General features: G+C 39.2%; 1 long non-coding RNA gene across 1 annotated transcript; it reads right to left on the bottom strand.

Moving 5' to 3' along the window:
• Nucleotides 1-315: 315 nt before the first annotated feature.
• On the bottom strand, nt 316-27,332 carry LOC125484398. The gene is made up of 3 exons (XR_007263232.1): nt 27,119-27,332; nt 9,350-9,424; nt 316-4,183 (listed from the first exon to the last, which is right to left on the bottom strand). It is a non-coding gene; the product is annotated as an uncharacterized LOC125484398 (long non-coding RNA).

The raw sequence follows: 27,332 nt of genomic DNA, 5'->3' as shown, positions 1-27,332 counted from the left end.
GTGAATGCAGGATCAGTTATTAACAATCTGAAGTAGATAACTTTGTTAAGCAAAAAAAGTATTTAAAAGGGGGTTCAGCCACAATCTCATTGAATGGTGGCACAGACCCAGAAGGCTGAATGGCCTACTCCTGTTCCCGTACCGAGAAAGGGGCTTGTATATAGTGCCAGTGTCCCAATCTCTGAGCCAGGAGGCCTGGGGTCAAGTCCCACCTGCTCTGGATGTACGTCATACCACATGAACAGGTAAGAAACCCTTTTAAATTATACTGATTTTGTTCAGTGAGGTACATCACACAATGAATACGAAAAGTAGTTAAATGCTTTAATTACTTTATTATTCAATGCCATCATACACGTGCAGTCTGGTAATTAAACTGTAATGTTGGATTATGCATATAACCTGTAAATTAACATTCATCAGTTTAAGATGTACATCATAAAACAAATGTTTGGCTGTTCCATTACAAATGTTTTTAAATTCAATGACAAACATTCTACAGCTGAGCTGTCTGTTGCATACAACTGCTGCATACAATTTGGTGAACAAAACTTTTATATACCACCTGCAAATTTAAATGTTGAAGAGTCTGGTATCAAGACAACACCATCGCCAGAAATTTCTGCATCTCAAAATTTTTTGGTGAAAAAGTTTAGGACAATAAGATTCAGAGTGGAGAGGAGTTGCTTTGTACAAAATAGTTACCTATGATCTATGTAGTGATTTTACAGAGTTTCCCGATTGGGGCTATTAATCTGGTCCAATCAGGGAGCCCTGGTTGATGTAAGAACCAGAGCGTTAGAGATTCTGTTCACTCAGAGCTGGCTGAGGGAGCTGGATCAATGACTCTCCACAAGTTAATAAAGGGTGACTTGGTGACAGGATACCAGCATCTGTGGGGTTGTTTCAATCTGAAAGCATCAGGGAAGCAAACTCAAGTTATTTTTAAAGAAAAAGAGAGAGACTGGATTAGTATTTGAAAAAAAGGGAAACTGCAAAGCCTTGGAGAAAAAAAAAAGGATGTGAGTGGGATTAACTGAATGCCCTTTTGTGGGACTAACAGGCATAGTCACCTTCATTGTTCCACAGACCGTTACTAAAAAGTTTAGAACTTCCTCATCCATAGATCGTCATGTCTCATCGGGCAATTGAAAGACATGCAAAAAGGCATCAGTCATTATTCAATACAAATATCCAAAAGCTTCAACGGCAGCTTACAACACAGGTTAAGCAAGGTATCTCAGTTTGCCAGGTAACTACAGTTGAATATTTGACTTGAGGTTATTACACACAACTAAGAAAACAGATGCAATGTAGTTCTGGCACATTGCAGTGATAGGCAGCTTTGGAATGGATTCTTAATTTGGAGTAACTAGGCTGTCCAAATATGGTGACATTCTTGTTTTTAAAAGAGCTTGCATACTTACATTTTATTCCAGTTAGCCATGTTGCAATCTTGAAGTGATTTGCTATTGTTCCAAGTAGCCTGAAACCCAGCAGACAATGTAGCTGTTGGTATACAAACACAGAATTCTACATTGTATGCCAGGTTCAGGCCCAAACCTGGAAAAACAAGTCATCATCACAGATCATCATCAGCCTACTCAAAGTAGTTTCATTTCTCAACACAATTGGAACCTTTCCCACATTGTATATTACAAGAAAAACAAATCTAATAAATAAAATACCTGGACGCAGCCTCCCTGAAATGCAACAAGTGTACTGGGATTTCAATGTTTTAGTCTAACAATAAATCATATCATTTCTATAGGTTCCATTGCATCAGTTTAATGGAGTAAAGTACTCTTGCTTCAAAATCTGATGAAACTGCAAAGATAATGGCATTCCATTGCTGAACTGGAGTGACTGTGTCTGTAGGTGTTGTTTTCACTTGCAAGTCTCTATGCACTTGTCTCCAGGGAAAATTGAGCATTTTCAGACTGAATACATTGTGTGGGAAGGTGACAACGAACATGCAAATTGAGTTCTGAAACATCTTTGCAAGAAAGTTAGTAGATCATTGATGTAAAATAAACATTTAAAAACGTGCCTAAAGATGAGAGGTTATCCATCCAAAGAGATAACTATGAATTCCTAGCACAGGTCTTAGAATGATTCAGGCTTTTCCTTTCTACTACCACACAGAAGTCTAGGACAAGAATGTCTAGTCTTCCTGACGTCAGTGGTAAATTCATCTTTCATCTGTCTCAACTGGTATCCTGCAGTCTGACTGTATTATACTAACTCAAGTGGAATTTCCAGACACAGGCAAGACTATCAAGAAAAAGAGGCCGAGAATTGATAGGAAAGATTGAACATAGTTTGAACAAAAAAATTCATAGCACGGAGTGGTGAAATGCAGAGAAATAAATGGAATGATGTAGGACTTTATCTCTACCACTAGGGGCTGTTAGTGATCTTCACAAGTTGTCTGTAATAACTACAAAGTATTAAACATACAGGGAAGGTGACCAGATTTTCAAAAAGTCAAAATGCAGGACACATTGAAAATCAATGGGCAGGCTCCATAACTACAGATATGTTGCGTACCAGTGACAGAAGTCTGGGAGAAGGGACAGTTAAAAGCAGGAGGACCTGTGAGCATATTTCCCAGAATATGGCTGCCTGGAGTTAACAACCCTATTCTGTAGATCGTTTTATGAAATGGGTATCAGCAACAACAGAGTAGTCAACATTGACAAAGTGGTGACAATGCTCTTGGAGAGCTCAAGGGGAGGATGGATGGATTCAGGTCTCCTGTATACTATGCAATGCAATGTGAATGGTGTTCCAGGAAGGAAAACAGAATTTCAGATTTTCTTCACCCAGCTTCAATTTACATTTGACAAACTGTCCTCTGTTTCCATCACCATCTTAGGAGTTTGTTGGGCCATGATGAAAATGGAGCATCTGGTCACCCTACATATTGGTCATTTATTCCTTTAACTTTTCAATTGTAGATTTTGCACATGAGAATTAATTTCAACAATTGTTGCTGGTTAGTTGTGAAATTCAATATAATTACTAAATAGTAAATAATCACATTCTAGAGAAATAATGGGAGCAAGAGTGTGAATAGTCTTGGATTTCCAGAACTCACTGCTGGAAATATGAAGCTACTTATAGTCCAGGTTAGGGAAGAGGAAGGTTGTCATCATGGGGCTAGCCAAATAAAATCCTGCTTTCCACAGAAAACTGAAATCTTATGAGTTAAGATTGTGGATCACTATTATAAAGTTCTAGGTCTTGAAAGTAAAATGATTTTCAAAAGAAAAATACATTTGCAAGGTGAATGACTGCAAGCTGGATATACTTTCACCCATTTAAACTCTGGGTAGATGTCAAAGCTCAGTCAGATAAAAGATGGTAAGCATTTGAAATAGTTCACCTAATTTAGTGTGAACTATTTAGTGAACTAAATCAAATGTGATTGGTGAAAAACACTTAATATTTAAGCCACGTGGACTTGCTGGGGACCCATACAGTTCAGAAAGGAAAAAGGTCTGAGTCTGAATGATTTCAGCAGCTTTGAATGGAAGTGCCTGCAAAGACTCTCACATTAGATCAAAAAGTGACAAATGAAAGTGTATTTCAGACAGCACAGATAAATAATCCAGAAGAGATGAACACAATGGCTACATTTCAAAAGAATGACTAATCAAACATGGAAAAAAAATAATGCAACATTTTGTTGGAGGTTGACTGAGAGGAATGCAAGATATTGACTTGAGTTGAAGTAAAATTGCAGTTATGTAATCTGAAGGTAACAATTCAATTTAGAATTGGATGTTGCTTAGTTACTGCCCATTCCCCAACACCAGATGAATTAAATTACCACTAAAGATTACAAATAAAACTTTCTGTTTAAATCTTGACACCTTGAGTACAGTTACAACTAGAAGTCTCCATTACTAAGGACAACAGCAGCATTAGCAGGGCTTCCATTCAGTAACTACAGCATCTCAACGCTGGATCTTCCTGTTGTTCCACCTTGGATAGGAAGCCACTTGAACCAGAATGTAAATGAGCCCGCAGCACAGCAGTGTGATACCATCAGAGACCCAGTAGCCAGATGTAGCTGCTGGATGGAGACAGAATCTACACTGACTACTGAGCAAATGATGGGCACTGAAAGATGGATTGGAGATTGTTAGCAGACAGCTGTCACCATCATCACATCAGCCTGTCAAAATGAACAGTTAGCACAGTTAATTATTTTAAGTTAAAAAAAAGTGCCCTTCAAGGTACTAAAGACAAGTTCACAATTGTTTCATCTTATTTGTACAGTTTTTTTTTCAAAAATGGTTAGAGGACCAGTTATACAATTGACATGCAACTTCCTCAATGACTCAGAGGGGTATGATTCATGTAGATCAGGAAGAGATTAGGTTTAATGTTTGTCTTGTGCAGTTAAGATGATCTTGGCCATCAATGCACCATAACTGGTCTTAATTTTAGGCTGGGGAACAGCACAGATCACCAAATTCCCTCTTTGTCTGGTCACTGGAGAGGAGAGAGATGAACAATACCATGATAACATGGTGAAACAGTTTACTCAAGCACCAATGGGGCATACTATTTGTAATTCACTGATGATTTGATCTCAGCCAACAAACCCAAAGTGGATACTTTCCCAGTGTGAAGGAGATCATTCATAAGGACAGTGATATAGGCCAATCATATGTAGAACCTAGAGAAAGTAAGCCATCCCTAACATTTAGAACAATTGTTCACTGCCTTAAATTGAAATGATAGGAACAGTAAGGATTTGTTGGGTCCTAAAAACCATTGTAAAAGACCTGTAAGTTCTATACTTCAAGCTTAGCACATAAACCATTCTCTCAGCCAAATAATATGGTTACTTTTCCTGTCCAGCTGGATGGAATACATCATTGAAACAAATGAGGCTCAGAATGGAAACAATCTGATGCCGTAACAATGTAAGTTGACTTAAGTTTTGCTTATAACCTGATAGCACTAAGAGCCACATTTTACAATAAAAGGAAGGATAAGTCTATTTCAACATTTACATTGTATTTGATTGTCATTTCATCATCTAAGGTCAAAAATCTCTTTGTAGAGCTCATGATGCTTAGGAAGAAGCCAAACTAGTCCGATTTCCAAAAGTCATGCAATGATCTCTATTTCAAAACCAAAGATCGTTTCCTTGGCTGACTGTTATCACTGCAGATGAACAAATCTGAACTCTGCATCAAATGAATTGATGTACAGATGGCCAGCATTAAAATAAGAAATTATTTCTAAATACAGCTAACTATTGCAGATAGAAATCAACGTTTCACTATCAATACTTTATATGTTCTTCTCTCAGGTATCAAGAGATGTGTTACATCTAGAAGCCAATTCATCACTTCCAAATCTTCAGGGGCTAATGCTACATGTATGCAATTAGTCAGTTTTATGTTTGAGCACCACAGCACATAAAGGTAATAGTTATGAGCAATGAGACAATGCAAGGATTCCATTTCCTTCAAAACCCCGCTTTGAAATCTTAGTACAAAAATCAGCTGTAAACAAATTGTTGCAAAAAGAATGACAATTGAAATAAAGCATCATTGGATACAATATAAATTAGTTGGTGAAATTAAGTTTAATAAAGTTCAAGACAGAAATTGGTAGAATGTGATTAATTGAGAAGAGATCAAAATAAAATCAGGATGATGTTAATAAACATGCAGAATGGATGTGCAATTGACCAGGTGTCCAACAGAGATAAATGAAGGTGGTGCATTTGACAGGAAGAATTGAGGAGGGTAGACAGAGGAATCAGAGCTTACAGATGTTCTAATTACTAAAAAACCAGCAAGTTAAGGCAAACCAAGTAATATGGTTTGCTTTAATAACCTGCTGGGCTTTTTTTTGAAAAAAAAAACAATATCCTCTCTTATAATCAGGAGGTCCATATTAGTAAAGTTTTTTTTTTTAAGTTTTAACTCCATATTCTTCCAGAGGCAAACCATATTACTTGGTTTGCCTCTGGAAGAATGTGGAATTAAAAACAAACTTAAAAACCTTACCAATATTGACCTCCAGATTATAAAAGTGGATATACAGGCTCAGAGGAGGGGGAAAAAAAAAAAATCTATTTATCAGAAATGAAAACAGAACAGAGCTCTTCACTGGGATAGATTGGACAGGGACTCTTCTTTGGAAAGAAATGAGGAGTAACTTGACAGCAGCGTCTGAGATTATGACCGGGTCAGAGACAAATGTTTCCACCTGTGGCCAAGACTAAACAGGGGCTATAACAGAAGTTAATAATAAATCCAATACAGAACGTGGGAGAAATAGGTTAGGGTAGACATTAGTCTGCCCTGATTGGAGTGAAAGTGTTGATTCACAAACTTTGTGAATTTTGGCTTTTTCAAAAAGGTGCAAGACAATGTGTAAATGATTCTTGTACCACGTAGTGCAACTTCTTTGCAATGTTTCCAGGTGTGCTAAGCTCTCAAAGAACAAGACAGACACACAATAGAACTGCCACAGTGGGAGACAATGATCCCATCCATCTTCTGAATTCTACATTGGTGAAAGCGCGCACCAACACACCCTGCAACATTGAACATCACTGAAGCTAGACACTGATAGCACTTCCTGACTCATCCCTTCTCAAATCAGGATGCTCATGATAAAACAACTGTTGATTAGGGAACCCATGGACCTCCCTTCTTCACACCCCATCACTTCCTCCCAAACACTTTCAGGCTTTCTGACCCCAAAGATCAGCTGCAGCAGCATCAGTTGGGAGAGAAAGACAGTACAGCACTAAAGAGGCCCCTATGTGCGATCTGACACTCGGAAAGAAAAGGCCACTCAGTCCACCAAGACTGCTACTCTACCTCAATGCCAGTTTACACACATCCCCCTCATGTCATTAGTCAGCAGAAATTCACCGATTTCTCTGTCTTGCTGTCAACCATTCAAGCTTCAGAGACCCCTCTAGGTAAAGAATTCCAGATTGCGTACAGTTTTGAAAATGTGCATTTTGGAAGTGAATAATGCACTCCAACACTTGCAGTACTCAACCATCACAGACAGCTACATACATATGTCATGTGGGTTAATAATCCAGCTTGCTTTACAGCCAGATATCACTGGCAATGATCTTATCCGCTCCACAGCCTCTGCTCCAGTCTTTTAACACTGGAGATGTGGCCACTGTTACCTTCCTCCCTGTCGCAGACTGTATTTTGTTGGTTTCTTTGCTCAGATGGATTAAGCAGGCATTACCAAATTAATGTTACAGACCCCCCACTCCCACCATGTTGAGAGTAGAAACCTGGCTCCTGGCCCTACCTGTGGAGAAGGTTGTGATGCTATGGCCCAGGTTTGTCTTGGAGTAAAGAACTGAAAACATTAAAGTAATCCCATACTTCACAGTAGTTGATTCATTGTTTGCTACCAAAGACAAATTTATATAAAAAAAAACTTATTTGGAATACAGCCACGTCCAACAAGTACTTCATTATCATTTTGGAAAATAGCATTTAATTGAGCCCCACATGACTACTAATTGTGACACTAATGGTCAAATATACCATCAGTAGCCAATAGTCACATGACTTGCACTTTGCAATAAAACATTAAAACCTCCAGTTTAAACTTAAGGAAACTTGCCAAGTAAGTATTTCAAGTAGCTTGCAGTATATTGACATGAGGAGGTTTGAAGAGTTTAAACTCTAAACAAGTACATGTGTCATAAGAATAAACAAGAGTACAACTTTTTAAGCATAGTAGGACTCAGACTCTCCTATCCCATTAGGGCATAATATACTTCTTGAGGAAGTGGTGGACATGGATACAATTACAATGCTTAAGACATTTGGATAAGTACCTACTACCCTTTGTGTAAAAAAAACACACCTCGCACATATTTAAATATTCCCCCTTTCATCTTATCAAATACCACAGGACATTGGTTTATTTCCACTATGGGAAAAAGACTCCAACTATCCATCCTATCTATGCCTCTCAATTTTATACACTATCAGGTCACCCATCAGCCTCCGATGCTCTAGTGTAAACAATCCAAGTTTGTCCAACCTCTCCTTATAGCCAATACATTCCAATCCAGGCAACATCCTGAAACTATTTCTGCACCCTCTCCAAAGTCTCCCTATAGTGTGATGACCAGAATTGCCCCACAATACTCCAAATGCAGCCGAAAGTTTTACACAGCTGTAATGTGACTTGATAACTTTTATATACAATATGACCAATGAAGGTAGAATGCCCATAGCCCAGGGAGTTATGGACTTACACCTCAAGAAAAGTATATCACTATTCCCAAGGGTTCTGCTATTAACTGTATACTTCCCTCTTGCATTTGATCTCCCAAGATAAATCACACTTCTCCAGATTAAACTCCATTTGCCATTTCTCCACTCAACTTTCCAACTGATCTATATCCTGCTGCATCCTTCGACAACCTTCCTCACTATCCACAACTCTAATTTTTGTGTCATCTGCAAACTTAAACCAGACCTTCTTTTTCAACCAAACCATTTATATAAATTACAAACAGAGGCCCCAGCATTAATCCTTGTGGACCACCACTGGAATGGATTGCCATTTTGACAATGACTGCACAGGAGGGCTGTGGTGGGGGTGCAGGGAAGGAGGGGACTAAAGCAGATGTGAACATTGATTGAAAGTGCAATGCTGGAAATACAAATGGGCACCAGGTGAAGAAAGGAATAGAGCTCAATCTCAAATCCAATAATACAGACACAAGTCTTCAGTTTCTGAAGACTGAATTGGGGTTTACATTAATTAATCCTGAATTTACAGGCACTTATTAAATGTATACATTATTCAGCAGCAAGAAAACCCCTAACTAATAGCAAGCAAGAGAAGCTAGTGAATTATATCCTAAATGATGGGGACAGCCAAGGTCTCCACTAAGTGGAGAGGAAATGACATTTAACTTTTCAGGCAGGAGTGGCATTATGTGGGCAAGGTAAATCTGGGAACATTCAGTATATTGTAAATTAGCCTGCCCTCTTGGGCTGAGCAACTAAAAATGAAGGAATGAGTTAGAGGGTACCAATTTTGGGAAGAGGCAATTTAAAACAATTTGCTTGAAACATCAAGTTTTGAAATGTTGTTTTAAACATTTTACACAATAGATCCTCCCCACAAAATTTACAATTTCTGTAGCAGTTATGTTTCAGAACCAGCAGTTTATTTGGGTAGTGTTTCAGAGCCTGTAGTAGAATACAGTTAATGTTGCCTACAGCATTGGCATTTGGATTGATGAGTCTTGTGGTTGAGTACATGGTAGCTGGGGGCTGTGGGGATAGAATATGTAATAAATGAAAGCACTTACTTGGAAGGCCAGGAACTATAGCACTATTGTAGTTATCACTCAGCTGGTAGCCAGAGTCAGTTTCAGTTGTAGTGTCTACAGTGAACAAAATAAAACAACAAAAGGTTAGACTGAAACAGCAAAATTCAGACAGGCAACAGATACATGCTCTTCAGATTCATTTATTATATATAGTTATTATAATAAAACATGCCCTGTCATACATAGGTCAGTTGTAGTAAATGATGCTTTTGACAATTTCATTCTTAAATGCAACTCAACTAAAATGATCCCTTGCAGAATATACACAACTTGTGAAACATTGATTTCCCATTAATTTACAGGGAAGTCACTAATAGGCATTTTAAAAGTAACATTTGTAAACTGCGTTGCTTGTATTTCTTGCCTTGTGAATTTTCCACAATCCGATTTCCACAGTTCAGATATTTTAAGCAAGAGTCACATACTGGAGACCATCTTAATAGAGGAATGCTTTAATACCATTTACAAAAATAAACAAATTGCCAAGTGTTTCTGCTTCCACACTTGCTCCAGTGAATGTTGTTACCTCTAGATTCAACTACTTTAGCAATCTTATTACTGATCATCCACCTTTCACAATCTGTGTTTGCTCAAAAGAGTTGTAAATATTTTGCAAGTACAGTCTTCCAGTCCCCAGCGCATTCTTTTGTCCTGGTTTATCTACTCATGGCTTAGCACCACTTTGAACTATAGATTTCAATGCACCTATTCTCCTCATCACCTCACTATTAGTGTGCAGACTACTTCTTTATTCATTCAAGGAATGAGGGCATCGCTGGCTAGGCAGTGTGTATAGCCCATCCCTAATTGCCCCGAGGGCAGTTAAGAGTCAACCACATTGCTGAGAGTCTGGAGTCACATGTGGGCCAGACCAGGTAAGGATGGCAGTTTCCTTCCCTAAAGGACATTAGTGAGCCAGATGGGTTTTTCCAACAATGGATTCACAGTCATCAATAGATTCTTAATTCCAGATATTTATTGAATTCAAATCCTGCTATATCCAGTAATTCAAACTAGTTCAGTTTTAGCCTTCCACCCACTAGGAAAATAATGCCAGCTCGTACAGAACAGGTCAAACGGCTCCTGGAAAGTATTAAGATGGGATGCGGTACTCAAAAAGGCGACACCAATTGATCGCCCTAAATTCAATGACAACTCTAATTCAGTCTACAATGTCTCAACAAATGGACATATTCAAAGTGAAGTGATTGTCAGAATGAGTGAAATCGGTACAAGGTAAACCACATCAAGGTCATTTACATCTGGACCCAATTCACATTAGTGGCTAAAAGGAAGATCCATATCATAACAGCAACTTTTAGGAATGGATAAAGGCAATTTTAAAAAAAGTAGCAATCAGCCCCAGGCCAAAAACGTGATTAACTTTCAAAGAGGAATGCCGGTAAAATGAAATGGAAGTTAAATAGGGAAATTCTTAAAAACAGTCTTATTCAGTATTGCATTTTAAGTCATGATGATAAATAGGGAAAATTTGAAAAGAGGAAAGTTATATAAAAAGGAAGAAAAAATACAAGATTTGCCAAAGTAGGTCAAGAAGTATTAGATGTGCCAAGAATCTAGAAGATAAAGATGGCATAAGATTGAAGGAATAAACAAAAACAACTTACAATCAAATAGAGAGGAAGTCAGAGTTCTATAAAGCAGAATGTGACATAAGAACTGTAATCAGGACACTAAAAACTTATAAAGCCTATCTCAGATGGAGTATGGGAGGTTTATGAAACAGGCTGAGGAATGTTTGCTGTCTCTTGCCCTGAAAGAATACTGGGGATAGGTGTAGTCTTGCAGGAATTGGAAACAAGTAACCCAAGGGCTAGTATATTAAAAGCTATCAACCAAAAACTCAGGAAGTTTGGGTACAGGTTGTTCTTACCTAACTTTTCACTGAAGCAAAATCCTAGAATAACCCCTACATTCTAAATATGTCAAACAACCAATAATTCTAGGCAACATCACTAGCTCATCCATCTAGCATTAATGGCTTTTCCCAAGAAGTCTTTCCTCATTTGACGGAGTTACAGATAAGTTAGATCATAAGCTTAAAAAGATGAGTACAAGTGGGAACTGTAATATTAAAATTGATTGCAAGTGTTGAGAAGAACAATACGGTACTTTTGCTTCTAAGCCACATTCATTGTTTTGGATCCAAATAAGAAGTGCCTCAGATTTCTCCCAGGGATTATCAAATAAAACCCTCCTTTTCTACTAACGTAGAAGGCACAAGATCTAGATTTTGATGGAGTTGATTGGAATTGAAATTGAAATTGGTGTTAAAAGGCAGAAGTAAGGTTTGGTAGAATGAACTTCTGGTTAACATCAGCAATTGCTGCCACTATCAAAGTTATTGCCGAGCACTTGAAGCACTGGCTCATTTCAATTGCTGCCTCGCTTTAATGTGCCAATTCAGGTCCTTTCTGTACACTGGAGTCCAATGGGCATTTCAAGAGTGATCTTTTCATGCCAATGTGCTATACACCTCACTAGTGAAAGACACAAGCAGAATTAAGCCATTTGGCCCATCGATTCTGGTCAGCCATTCAATTATGGCTGGTTGAGAAACTTTTCTACCTTCGCCTTGTAACCCTCGACCACTTCACTGAAAAAGCAAGTTACTGTTTTTGACATTGGGAGAAGCAGGAATTATTTGCTGGCACCATAAAATGGTGCTGGAATGCTGCATTCACGGACTTCCCTCCTTTCCATGAACAGGAATGGCTCGGACTGCCCAACATTGTGAAGGTTGAATCTGGCAAGCTCAACGAAGACATCAGAACAGGAGAAATCTAATCAAGACATCTGTAGATTGCTGTGGAGGCCCAAGCAAAATTGCTACGATTTCATTGATGCAGCAGGCACCTCTGAAAAAGAGGAGTGGGGTCGAAGAGAAAGGACTGGGAGTCAACCCCTCTATAGGCTTTCCTCTGCCAAAAAACTCAGGGCCGAGGCGTGGACACATTGCGAGGTCTTCCTTGTGACTTCCCTCCACTTTACCAGCTGAAAAGAAAACAGCATTACAGCAGGAAAAATTCCAGTTCCTAGTCTCCAGAGGAGACCTTGCAGCTTTACAATGCACTATTCAGTCAACTCTCACGTACTTTATTAGACTCTGGTCAAGATGCCAGAAAAACCTATACAACGATTGGGAGGGTGTACAGTAGTCAAACAAGATGTATTCCAAATGCAAAATAACATGCACAATGAAATAATAAAAAAACTCGAATTCTACAAAATTGAAAAAAGAAAATTGAAGGCAAGTTCATTGTGCACAAAAAATAATCTCCTTATCTGCACTATTTAATGTTAAGTCTAAGAAAGTGGAGCAAGACGAATTGAAGTTAGTAAAAGTTTAATATTAAAAGTAGTCTAATTTCCAAGTGTGCATTTTGATATTGAGGACAAGGATTTGGTTCAATTGTAATGGCATCAACTGGCTGAAATGGATTTTAACTCAAAAACAAAAAAAAGAGAAAAGGATTTAGACATGAAGAATGTTTATTTCAGGGAGGTTCCAAAAGGTTCGGTAGTTCTGGGTCTGCAAACCACTAACACCTGCAGGAGAGGACAGAGGGCAGAGAATGTAGAAGAGGCAGTTGTTAACTTAGTCTAGCGCAATCAAATGAGTGAAAGTCAGTTTGGTATAAACAAATCAGAAGGATCAATTTCTCTATCCTCTGGGCAATAATCTAGTGGAGTGGATTTTCCCCTCTATTGTAGAGCCCATGACTTTCATTCCACAGAAAATCAGTGGGACAAAAGACCAGGCAGGTTTTAGTCTCTCATTAGAATATTCATGTGTGAACATGTCACCTTGTTTTTTATTTTAAAAAAGACAAATTAAAAAGGAGAAACTGGAAATTAACCAGCCTCTGCCAATGCCAGTTTTATACTTGTTTCTAGATGATGGAAAATAAACACCAGCTGAAAACACCCACCCTCCTCCCAAATTTTACAACCCCATTTCTTCTGCTCTGGAGGTTCAGTTTATATCCTTACTCACATAATCAAAAGCTCAACAAGCAGTAATTTAAAGAGTACTATTGCTGTACTGTTAATCCAGAGACCTGGGTTCGAATCCCACCATGGCAGATTGTGGAATTTGAATTCAATAAATATCGGAATTAAGAATCTAATGATGACCGTGAACCCAATGTCGTATCCTTTAGGGAAGGAATCCTTACCTGGTCTGACCTACTTGCAAATCCAGACCCACAGCAATGTGGTGGACTCTTAACTGCCCTCTAGACAATTAGGGATGGGCAATAAATGCTGCCTAGCCAGTGACGCCCTCATCCTGTAAATGAATAAGAATTAAAGGCAATCTGAAACAGCACAAAATTTAGAAATTATATTCATACTTTCAGGACTAGCTGTGTTACAATTTGTACCTTCAAAGTTCCAATGGCAGATAAATTGAAAAGAAATCAAAATTAAGGATGCCTACCAAGCAATGCTGAAACTATTATTGGAGTCCAGAAGCTCAAAGTTCATTTTTACAGTTGATGTGGGTTTCCTCTGAAATACCTCGAAGATGACTAGGCTCACCACATCCACATTCTGATACATTTTTTGAGTTCTCCTAACCAAATTGTTGTCAGCAGGATCGCACCAACAGGAACTGAATCATTCATAATACTCAAATACCGAATAGTCACTTCACTTGTGCTGTAGTTACAACACAGATGCCAAGATGCCCAAAAGTCCCTAATTATTTGTGCTGATTCATTCTACCATGATTACATATAATATGAACATAGGGAACACACAACAGCTTCAAGAAACTGACTGGTCAATGAGAAACATCTTTTAAGTGTTATTACTGACTGACCATCTGGCTGCAATTGCTATCATTACAACAGATGCTCACAAAATAATTAAGCTGCTGTCTGACTCAAATGAAGTGGGTTAGGCTCTCTCTACATTGATAAGTTCTATCAGGTTTCTAGCTGGTTCTTTTCAATTGGACTGGGTTCAATTATGGTTCCAATTGGACTGATTCAAGTACGAGCTGATTCATTCAGATTTATTTTGAGAATGAGAACCAAGTTACAATGACTCACTGTGGAATAGCTCACATCCTAAATAAATCCATGTTCATTAATCCCTATGCAAGTATGGAAACGACTTCAAATTTTAAGCTATCTTTTCCCAGGCTGTTGAGATAAGTTTCTACGTATCATTGTGATAATCAACAGCTCTAAATTTCAATTAGTAACCAAGATGCAATAACCAGTTAGAAATTAACAAGCCTTTGGAACAGACCAGAGCTGGAAGGGTCTCAGGTTTGATGCCTGATTTGTGTTTAAGATTGCTGACCTCCATCCAATTGTTGCAACTATCCTCTTTCCCCACCTCAGTGGAAAATAAAACCAGTTTTTCTGCTTTTGGTATCAATCTAGTAAGTTCTGAAGGGGGTAGATTACATCACCCGGTTATCCCTCAAAGATCTTTTCTACATTGTAATGTTTACCTTGTTCCAACCCTCTTACTTCAAAACTGCTGCTGTCGAAACCAAAATTTCTGATATACTGTCTCTCCACCCCCCGACATTTCGTGAAAGGGAAAGAGGAGCTAGTTTGCAGTATCCATCTTACCCACACTCCTCTGAATTCGTGAAAACAGCTTGTCACAGCCTTCAATGAAAATTTGGGACAGGCAATGAAATACCAGTGTTCCTAGCATCCATATCCTGTCACTGACTAGAAACAAAACTATTGTCTTCCTAGGCTCTTTAAACCTCTCTTGGTACAAGTTCGATTTCCCACAGCTACCTCTCAAGTTGGTCGTCACCCAAAATTCTCTATTCTACTGGGCTTCACAGACAAGGCCATTTCCAAGCATTTTCCTGAAACCCTCAGCGCACACTTCCAAGTCAATCCCTGGAAGCAAATGACTAATCACAGAACTGCACTTTCAAACTCCCAGTTGCCTAGCCTTTTAGCCTTCCATTCACTACAATATTTCTATATATATTTCATTCACTCCATTCTTGATGCCCTTGTTCCCAGCATTTCCCCTGGCATGGTCCCACCATATTTTACTTCAAACAGCTACACACTGGAATGTACCTATTGCTCATCCATCATCTTGGCATAACATCCATCTTTATTCCATTCCCACTAAATTACTGACCACGTAACTTCTCTTTATCACCTTGTTAGTTGACAGCACACCTTTTCACACACACACACATACACACGACATCAACACCCAGCTCTACTTATCCACTCCCTCCTAATGCTTTCAACATGAAGGAAATAAATACATCCTTGTTTAGGAGGAGAAATATTGGAAAGGCTGAAGCGATGATCTTCAAGCCTGTACAAACTCTGTTCAACAGTTTCTGACTCCAACTCTCTCCTGAGAACCGAGGAGCAATGACTCACAATGCTCACAAAATGCTGGTGTCTTAAGAGTCAAGTTTCAAATCATTCACACCAAACACCAAGATCAACTTTATCTGCTTCCATAACAAACTTAATCCTACTCTCCTTCAACATCAGTTGTTGAAATCCTTATCCACCAGCCTTGTTCACCTATCATCCATTGCCTGCAATGGTAGCTGGTTAAATAATGCTTAAGTTTGAAATTTTCATTTTTGTTTGCAAACCCATCCACCGCCATACTCTTCTGTATTTCTAAGCCCCGCTTCCTTCAAGATATCTGTGCTCACAAGCTTCACAATTTTAACTGTCTCATAATTAGCAACATGCTTTCATATTTAGGCCCCAGTCTGTGGATTTTCTTCAGTAAATCTCTGCCTCTTTATCCACCTTCAAGACACTCCTTAAAATGTACCACCTTGGTAAAGATTTTGGTTCTGTCCTAATATTACATTTTGGCTCATTGTCAAATTTTATTTATCACACCTGGGAAGTGCCTTATGATATCTTATGTTGATGGCACTATACAAGTACAGGTTCTTTTTGTCAAAATTGAGAGAATGTTTCCTTTATCCAAGATACTTTCCCTTCCCCTATGAAACTGCTGTAAATTGCCATCTTTAAAAGACCACCAATCAATTTCCACGTCCTTGCAAACTACTGAGCCATTACAACTTTCCTTTCTCCTCTAAAGTGCTTGAGCATGCTGTGTCCCTTCAAATCATATCCTACTTTTCCCAGAACTTTATAATTAAAAAATCTCCAATTACATTTTATTCCTATCACTGAAGCAAGTTAAATCCTCATTGATAATTGTGCATTCTATTCATATCTCTACACCTTAGAGTCAATACATACCAACCAATTGACTCTCCTCTGCTTTCCATTTCAGTAATACTAGGTTTCACTTAAATTATATCCAGAAGGGTCACTTTAGTTGCTGTTCTGCACCCAGCCCAAGTGACGTCATCCACAGACATAAGATCACACTCAATAGATCATTAATTGATCACACCAGCTCATTATGCACCAACTGAAAGTTTTCAATGCCAGTTGTCAGATATCAAGCTTTGGACAGGCCACAACTACTTCCTTCTAGCTAAGTGTTGGAAAGGCCGAAGTTATCAATACAAGATTACAACAAATTCCTTGTCAATCCCAAGGTACTGTCCTGGACTGAAGCAGACATTTGCAATTGTTATCCTACCCAAGTACATGAAATGTTACATTCTCAATCCCAAAATCTGGCCATTTCCATCTCCAACATTATCTGGCTCCACTATCCTCTCAACTGGTCTGCCACTGAAGCCATCATTTATCCCTTCATCATTTCCAATTTACAGCACCGCAACGTTGCCCCAGCTCCACGAAATTTTGGTTATCCAAAATCCTTGCTGGCTGTCCTATATCCTACACAGGCTTTCACTCACTGATTACCCCTCCACATGTCAACGTGATCCTTGAATTTTAGTTCTGCATGGCCTCAGCCCTCATTTCAAGTCTTTTTCAGCACTCAAGACTTTCCCAAACTCTTGATAGACTACAGCAGAATAGCATGCACAGATCAACAGCTTTGTCTTCAGTAGCCTGAGCCTCATTCTCTAAAATTTCCTCCTAAACCTAATCATGTGACTTCCCATTTCTCCTCCAAAACACCCTTATTTTCTTGATTAGCATTTTATAAATTTTCTACCCTGCCTCTGCACTTTCTGGATAATGCCTGAAGCAGCTTGCGTTTCTCTATACTCAAAAATAATGCCATGGAAGTATATGTGAGTCTTGTTGTATGTGGTATGTGGAGCTGGAGCAAGATCATGCTTAGATGATGGCTATCCTACCAACCCTCATGGGGAGAAACCTGATGTGAGAGAGAGAGAGAGAGAGAGGGAGAGAGAGAGAGAGAGAGAGAGAGAGAGAGAGAGAAAGAGCAAATCATGCGCATGGTAATGAAGAGCATTGACAAGATCATTGGAAATGTATCATAGCAAGAGTCAGCATCTTACAAGTTGAGAAAGTGCTTATACAAGAGAGTGAATAAGCTTTAAAACATAAAGAATAGCTTTTGCACAGCTCTATTTTAGAGCATTTCAAAAAGCAGACAAGTCGTGAGATGGACTTTCAAAAGGAAGACAGCATAAATGGACTGAATAACAGACATAACCGAGGGTCTGCAGAAAAGCTACAGAACAACTACATTAACATTTTTGCTCCATCAGATTAACATTTAGAATCCACAGGCTTTAGATTAATTTAGGGATACATAGTTTGCCATATAATGGCACCAACAGTTAACACACCTTAATGCTGTGTCAGTGTAAAAAGTGCAAGCTTTACTCAAATATGTTCAGCAGACATTTCACACAAAAATGTGGTGAACCATTTAAAATTAAATATTTAATTAATAGTGAGTCATTAACTGTTTTATTACTGGAATTTCTCAGGTATCAACTCAAAACCAAAAATATCTCTGGAAGTGCCTTCCGCACAGTACTAGGGACTTTTTGACCATCTTCAGTTAAAATTAAAAAAAGAGCACTCTTGCACATATTTTCACCCAGTATTTATTATTTTCATTAACATTTTTCATCTTGTACTCTGCTGGCCAGCACACATTCTTCTTCCTAACAGGACAGTGGAGTATGCATGCCACAGACAGAGCTCCAACCAGTTGATTTCAATATGGCATCAGTGCAGGGTTTTCCCCAAGAATGAGCAAGAAGTCAAAGTAGCAAAAATGCCGGCTAAAGGTTTACACTGGGACAAGACATTTAGCTGTTTAGAAGCCACTGTTCACCACACAGACTGTTAACTAACATGCCTGTTCAAACAGTCCCCGATCAGCATAGTATTTCCTCTCTTCTGGCTGTTCTTAAGTGATTTATACCATGAACATAGAACATTACAGCGCAGTACAGGCCCTTCAGCCCTCGATGTTGCGCCGACCTGTGAAACCAATCTGAAGCCCATCTAACCTAAACTATTCCATTATCATCCATATGTTTATCCAATGACCATTTAAATGCCCTTAAAGTCGGCGAGTCTACTACTTTTGCAGGCAGGGCATTCCACACCCTTACTACTCGGAGTAAAGAACCTACCTCTGACATCTGTCCTATATCTATCACCCCTCAATTTAAAGCTACGTCCCCTCATGCTAGCCATCACCATCCGAGGAAAAAGGCTCCCACTGTCCACCCTATCTAATCCTCTGATCATCTTGTATGTCTCTATCAAGTCACCTCTTAACCTTCTTCTCTCTAACGAAAACAGCCTCAAAACCCTCAGCCTTTCCTCACAAGACCTTCCCTCCATACCAGGCAACATCCTGGTAAATCTCCTCTGCACCCTTTCCAATGCTTCCACATCCTTCCTATAATGCGGTGACCAGAACTGTACTCAATACTCCAAGTGCGGCCGCACCAGAGTTTTGCACAGCTGCAACATGACCTCATGGTTCCGAAACTCCATCCCTCTACCAATAAAACCTAACATACTGTATGCCTTCTTAACAACGCTATCAACCTGGGTGGCAACTTTCAGTGATCTATGCACATGGACACCGAGATCTTTCTGCTCATCCACACTACCAAGAATGTTACCATTAGCCCAGTACTCTGTATTCCTGTTACTCCTTCCAAAGTGAATCACCTCACTTTTCCGCTTTAAACTCCATTTGCCACCTCTTAGCCCAGCTCTGCAGCATATCTATGTCCCTCTGTAACCTGCAACATCCTTCCGCACTATCCACAACTCCACCGACTTTGGTGTCATCCGCAAATTTACTAACCCATCCTTCTACGCCCTCATCCAGGTCATTTATAACAGCAGTGGCCCCAAAACAGATCCTTGAGGTACACCACTAGTAACTGAACTCCAGGATGAACATTTCCCATCAACCACCACCCTCTGTCTTCTTACAGCTAGCCAATTTCTGATCCAAACTGCTAAATCACCCTCAATCCCATGCCTCCGTATTTTCTGCAATAGCCTACCATGGGGAACCTTATCAAATGCTTTACTGAAATTCATATACACCACATCAACCGCTTTACCCTCATCCACCTGTTTGGTCACCTTCTCGAAGAACTCAATAAGGTTTGTGAGGCACGACCTACCCTTCACAAAACCGTGTTGACTATCCCTAATCAAATTATTCCTTTCTAGATGATTATAAATCCTATCCCTTATAATCCTTTCCAACACTTTACCCACAACCGAAGTAAGGCTCACTGATCTATAATTACCAGGGTTGTCTCTACTCCCCTTCTTGAACAAGGGGACAACATTTGCTAGTCTCCAGTCTTCTGGCACTATCCCTGAAGACAATGACGACATAAAGATCAAAGCCAAAGGCTCTGCAATCTCCTCTCTAGCTTCCCAGAGAATCCTAGGATAAATCCCATCCAGCCCAGGGGACTTATCTATTTTCACACCTGCCAGAATTGCTAACACCTCCTCCTTATGAACCTCAATCCCGTCTAGTCTAATAGACTGTATCTCAGTATTCTCCTCGACTACATTGTCTTTTTCCTGTGTGAATACTGACGAAAAATATTCATTTAGCACCTCTCCTATCTCTTCGGACTCCACACACAACTTCCCACTACTGTCCTTGACCGGCCCCAATCTTAGTCTAGTCATTCTTTTATTCCTGACATACCTATAGAAAGCTTTAGGGTTTTCCTTGATCATGCCTGCTAAAGACTTCTCATGTCCCCTCCTGGCTCTTCTTAGCTCTCTCTTTAGGTCCTTCCTGGCTAACTTGTAACTCTCAAGCGCCCTAACTGAGCCTTCACGCCTCATCTCTACATAAGCCTCCTTCTTCCTCTTGACAAGAGATTCAACTTCTTTAGTAAACCACGGTTCCCTCGCTCGACCACTTCCTCCCTGCCTGACAGGTACATACTTCTCAAGGACACGCAGTAGCTGTTCCTTGAACAGGCTCCACATTTCGATTGTGCCCAGCCCCTGCAGTTTCCTTCTCCATCCTAAATCTTGCCTCATAATTGCCTTTCCCCCAGCTATAACTCTTGCCCTGCTTTATATACCGATTGAAGGCAATGGATACTGTCTGCAACCCCCAAAAGTGCCACTAAGCTAAAGCTAATTGGCTTTACATTTAAAGTTGAGAAAGGTGCACGGAAATGACAAATCAATGATTCATACTAGGATGCTTAATGGTCAAAATGTGTTGTTACTAAAATAGTGAAAGTGCTATCACAGTCAGGCAACAATTTGAGAAGGGAGAATTTTCTGATGTACAAGTAGAGTTGTGGGCAAAATTTTCCCTTCAGAGCTAGCTTTGCATTCCACTGTAGAGAAGCAATATTGGTAAGTATACACTACAAGTAAAAATAGCAAGAAGACACTTAGTAATACTATACCTAATTGCGGTTAAAGGCAAAAAAGCACCCATTGATACAGATATTCCAAATTTACAATGCCTCTGAATACTAGTAACAATCATGCACATAGCAGTGACAGAAATAAAATTACAGTAACAGAAAGTGAATTTTAATTGATTGCAAAAAAAGGTTAGAGAACACAAAAATAAAAATTACCAGTAAAATCTCAATTGATAGTGGAAGCAAGTGGTCAGGTACCACATTGCCCTCTATTACAATATGATGGTTGAATGTTTCAGCTCATTAGTGCCCATGCAGTCCAGTCACTGATAACTTATGGTAGAATCCCTATAGTGTGGAAGCAGGCCATTTGACCCATGAAGTCCACACCAACCCTCCAAACAGCATCCCCAAGACTCATCACCCTATCCTATCCCTGTAACCCTGCATTTCCTGAGGCCAATCCACCTAACCTGCACATTGCTGGACTGTGGGAGGAAACCCACTCAGACACGGAAAGTGTGTGGAGTTTGCATAATTGCCCAAGGGTGGAATCCAACCCAGGTCCCTGGCAGCGTGAGGCAGCTGTAACTTACGGGGTGGGGTGGGGACGAGGCGAATATCAGGGGTCAATCTATTAAGGAGGGGAAAAAAGTGAAAAAAAGCACATCACCCCAGCGGTCATTGAGACTAAATCAGCACCAGAATAACACTGCTAGGTTGGTAAATAGACAATGTCCTCTTGGCAAAATTTATGGCTGCAGAAATTCCAAATAAGAACAGATGAGACTTCTGGACAAAAAAGTACTTGACAGCTAACTTTTGACTTTGAAAAAGATCTAAACGCATGTGTCATTCTCACATGATGCCACATCTAAATGACAGGCTGTGTTCTGATGTAATGTACACAAATTTAGGTACTAAAATAAATCTGTTAACCAATTTTAAATGAAACCGTGCCTCTTGAAGTTAATGATTCAGTTAAGTAGAAGAGTATGACATATCTGACATTCTGAATCAGTGATACTGAAGTCAGGTGCAGTATCGTTTATTATACGTTGAAAAACATGCTTTGAGGATTCCCACAAACAGCAACGTGGAAAGGAATATTTTTCCATATTGGTCACCTCCATGCAGTAAAACACTAACAACTGAAATTTAACGTGCAAATGTATTATAATATTCCATCTATCAAGACTGAGCAATTCACTTCAACCTCAACTTCAGAAAAGCACATCAATTTGCCCTTCACTATTCTCATTGGATAAAAAGGAGTCTTGGTGTACAGAGAACAACAGGAAACTAAGTAGTACTTGCCCTCTTAGTATCCAGAGAATAACAGTGATCCCGTATGGAAAGTTTCAGCTGATGGTTATTTCTTGAACAGTAGGAGAATGCTCCCTACTGCACAATTGTTTACTGTAGTCAACCTTGTGACTATGGGAGACAGAGATAGAGAAAGGGAATCTTCATGTTTCTTTGATCTGAATTAGTACTGAAATTTAGAAATGTGAAAGGACACTTTGTTCATTTTCTAAGACATCCATTCTTTGCAAGCAATATTTTTTTTGCTCCATGTTGATGTAAAAACTTTCTACCAACTGCATACAGGGGGTGGAAGAAAAAGAAAATGTTTATTTCATAAGAAGAACTGATGCTACACCACTATGGTGTTTTCACCACTAGCAAAAATGTTAAAATGGGATGTAGATGATTGCATGAATATAGTCCAGAAGAATTAGGAAAACATTTTCTGATATCCATGCCCAGCATAAAAATTATTATTAGTGGTCATGAAACAACTTTAACGTAAATTAGTAAGGTGTTTTGGCTGGACTTCCCCGCCCCCATAGAAGACCGAGATCAAGAAATCACCATTGGAGATTGAGAAGCAGCACTTCTTTGTCACTTTGCAGCCACAGGCCAGATTGTGCCTACGGAGGATATTGTGCTCTTACTTTCTATAAAGCAGCATAAATGAAAAGCCTACAATTGTTACATGTTCATAGGTAAAGCTCATCACAAAATGGAACATAAGGAATGACCCAAAAGACAGATGATCCCCTCAACCTCACACCAAAACTCATTACAAAGTAAATCCCGGAAGCTAGCATTATCTCAAGTTATTCCTGCCACATGCAAACATTGTCACACTAATGGTTTATGACAGTTTCAACTCTGATCACTTGAACATAGCTTCTATTGAGACAGTCAGTGCAATGAAGCACAAGACTAAAAGTCCAAGCAATCTGGTTCTGGCACTAACCTTAACTTTTAACTAAAATGGGAAATTAATACAAACTGTTACATTCCTTATTTTCTGGTATAACTAATCAAAAGGGAAAGAAAATTTTAAATGATGATTGCATTGGTGAACAGATCAGGGATATCATGAGTAGGCATTCACAAGTTAAACACATTTGCTTCTCTTCATTATGGGGAGAACTGTGCCACCAGCCAGTCTTTTTCCTGATGGATTTCATGGATTGACCTGCTCAGTTTCTTCACTTATGTGGAAAAGGATCTTTTAAATTCAGGTGATGTTCATTGAAATTATACCCCAGTCATTCCATAGAACATGACTGTTATGTAGTTAGGTACTCCACCACAACAACTATCTGGAGAACATTCCAACCCAAAACACAGGAGGGTCCTCATTGGAATCACACTTAGTGGATATGAAAATACAAAACAAAAAAATGTGCAATTTTATTGCCTAACCATAAACAAAATGAGTGTAAGGTTCTGCTTCTCTAAAACTTTGAAGTTGCAAAATCAGTACCACATACAGGTCCTCAAATGGCTCTATGGTTAAATTCATTGATGCCTATGCTAGCATCAATGCTGATCTTTATGCCATTTTTGTTTAACAATCACACAGTAGAAGTGACCGAGTTAGCATGATGATTCCAAACCATGAACTTAGTGAAAGCTTGATTTAAACATCCTGTGTGACATTCAGTAATAATTTAGCCTGAGCGGACACTTCTCAGGTCCTTGAGAGAACTTGCAAAACGATTCAAGAAGCCCTTAAAAATTAACATGATCTCACGTGAACAAGGTAGATAAGGTCTCAGGAAAGTTAAGAATTACATCCATTATATAAACAGACACTAGCGGTCTTAGCACTCAACATAGCAAGAGAAAAGCACTTTCTTTCATGACTGAAAACTTCAGCATGGCAGAATTTTAAAGTGACATTACAAACAGTGTACCATGACTCAAAATCTGAGAGCCAGGGTCTTAGCTACTGTACTCTCTCTCACCAGAACTTGTGGAATCATGAAGGGGGCATCTCAGCTGCTCAGCAGTCCCACGCTGATGGAAACTCCAGCACCAGGTCACCAACAGAAGTGTGGGATGCCAATGCCTCTTCCCATCTGCTGCCCAAGTAGAAAAGTGCACAGGACCCATATTTTACTTTGAGATGCTTAGGTCACTGTGGTAGAAGGGAAGCCTTTGAAATGTGGAAGGAAAATCCAGTATAAAGACCACAAGACAAATGAAGAGGTAAATGAAATTACAAGAGCAAGGCAACCAGAAGAGATGATCAGAGCTGACGAAAATGATAGGCATTAGAAAGAAGGGTCAAGGTGTAGTTGAATGATGGATATCATGGAATGACTGTGCCGTGGACTTCAGAATGACGCAAACCAGACAAGTATGAATACCATGGCTGCAGATCAAAGGATCTCCATGCAGTAGTAGATCACTTCCTTGACCTGAAGCCTCACTGTGATGCTAGCTTTTGACTAGCAAGTTGTAGATGGAGATTGCAAAATCCCAGAGTACAATCAAATCTTTTCCCTCATACAATCATGTAACCCTTATCATTACATGTCCTACATCTTTTGGACTTAAGCAAATTATTTGTGATGTTCTTGAGTCTATACTTCTGTAGGCATTTACAACTTGCCTCCTCTTTAAAGAGCCACGTTCAATATATCTAATCATCCAGATGAGTTCTTGCAGGCAAAAAAAAGAAAGCAGTTAAACTTTTATAAATCACTGGACACAACAGTCCAACTCCAACTGACCAGTCCTGGACATTGTAGGAAATGTAATAGAAGAGATTTGTCAACACGATAGCAGAGCTGAAAAGTTTTAGTCAGCGCGATTAACAAGAGAAATTGCAGATTCTTTATTAGATAAGAAAGCAACAAGATGATGCTAAATAGAGCTGTTAAATTTTTTTAAAATCCCATTTGCCTCATCAAAACTTAGTTTCATTACTATAGTTAAATGACAGAATTTAGGATAATCACTCAAAAATACAGACATTAGGAGCAATATTAATTTATTTACCTTTAGAACTAAAGCTGTTAGGGATGGACAGCCTAAATGGAAAAAGCGCAACAAAGTCCATTATACCTTTTTGTTTCAAAATATTAAAAAGATAAAGTTGAAACACGTTCTTGGGGAAATGGAAGAGAATTAAATGGATAGCTCTTCCAGGCAACCAGCAGGTGTAAAGAGCCTTACACTATAAAATTCTCCAATTCCATGGTAGCTTTACGCAATCTTCTTACGTAATGCTGGTAATTGGTGACAGTGCCAGTGCAACAATAAGTTCATCTCACTACAGACAAGCTCAATTCACTAGCTGTATCAGACACACCCACAAAGCTTATGATCTTTGTGCCACATAAGTGTTCAACTGAGATACACACTCCTCCATTTATGGTGCCTCAAGCTTGATTTCTTGTGCAACTGAGAATGCCAGAGTGTGTGTGGGCAGTGAGATGGGTGTCATCAACGCTGTGATTAGTGCCCAATTTTCCTGTTCCCTAGTCCTAATGGGTGGGAGTTGTTTGAGAGATTTTAGCAAGCTTCAGTTGGCACTGGTATTTAAAAATAAAAATCAAAGAAAACTTAACAGGGACACTGGCTTTTGGGAGGCCATATATTTCATGAAAATAGGGACACCTGAAAAAACCTTCCTTTCAATTTAAAAAATGAATTTAACTTTTAAAAAATAACATCTCCATGTCTTGTTCCCCTCTTAATAAGTCAGGAATGCCAGCTAGTATCACATTTACTAGCTGTTCCTGTAGTTTAAGTGGGGGGGGGGGGAAGGAAACATGTTTGGATCTCATTTTCCCCAACCTTTCCCACAATGAAAAACCTTAACAACTGGATGTCAGGTAGCTTGGGAATGTTGTCTGCCCTGTTGTCGACTGGCATGCATCAACTGTCAACCTGCAAGGCAGTAGCAATTAAACTTTCACACAAATTGAAACTGAAATACATTACATGGTATTGGACCACACCTTTAATAAGGGTATATACAGTTATTGGCGCCAAGCTCCCACAGTTTCTACAAGAGTAGCGAGTAGCTCCACCCTTAATTATTAAGGCTTAAGTTTATCTTAAACTAACTTTTATTGCTGCTCCTTTATTATTCTTTTCCTGTTCAACACTTTACCTTACAGGTTATTAGGCTGCCAGCAATTCGAGTTCCATTTTGATCCCTGTTCCCCTGCATTTCCTAATCACCCTTCCCCCATAAAATCACATTATTATTGAGCCCAACTTGATTTACAAGTATTACTCATTAACCCTTCCAGGCTCTGAAGTCTACCAAAAAGTCACAGAACAAGGTTGCAGTTTTACACACCTAAGTGCCCATGAAAAACATGGTATGATTTCCCCCCGATGTTCTCTGACTGCACTTAACAACACAGTCAGCACTAGATTTCACTCAGAAATTCAGGCAATCTGCATGCATCTGTGTTTACTTTTTAAATCTGTGGGGGAAAAGGAACACCCCCCCAAAAAAAATTATAACACAGTAGAGGGCAATTTGGCCAGTCACAACAGACTACACGTTCCTTTACCCCAGCACTGTCTGGCAGCGTACACATTTGACAACTAATTGTAATATAAACAGTCTCCTGAAGCCTTACTTGTAAGATAAATCTATTGTACAGAAAACAGATTACTTGTACATTAACAGTTTATGGAAGAAAAAGGAAAAGTTACAGATGACTGTTTTAACTCACCCGGTCTGATTAAATCATCTCTATGGGCAGGCATTCTTTCAACAGTATTTCCTCATGCAGGCTACTACTGCAGTCGGCTGGAAGTCCCCTCCGTTACACTACTGCTTTTTGTTAATTTTTTTTAAAACCAAAAAAAAGTTTTAAACAAAATTCTGCTACTGGATGTCACTGCTTGCAACTGCTGGCTCGTGAACTCAAGGAAGTCGCTATTCCA

The sequence above is a fragment of the Rhincodon typus genome, chromosome 11 (genome assembly GCF_021869965.1).
Source record: "Rhincodon typus isolate 14 chromosome 11, sRhiTyp1.1, whole genome shotgun sequence".
Lineage (NCBI taxonomy): Eukaryota > Metazoa > Chordata > Chondrichthyes > Orectolobiformes > Rhincodontidae > Rhincodon > Rhincodon typus.
The sequence above is the reverse complement of the archived record's forward strand: the minus strand, read 5'-3'. Positions and strand labels throughout refer to the sequence as shown.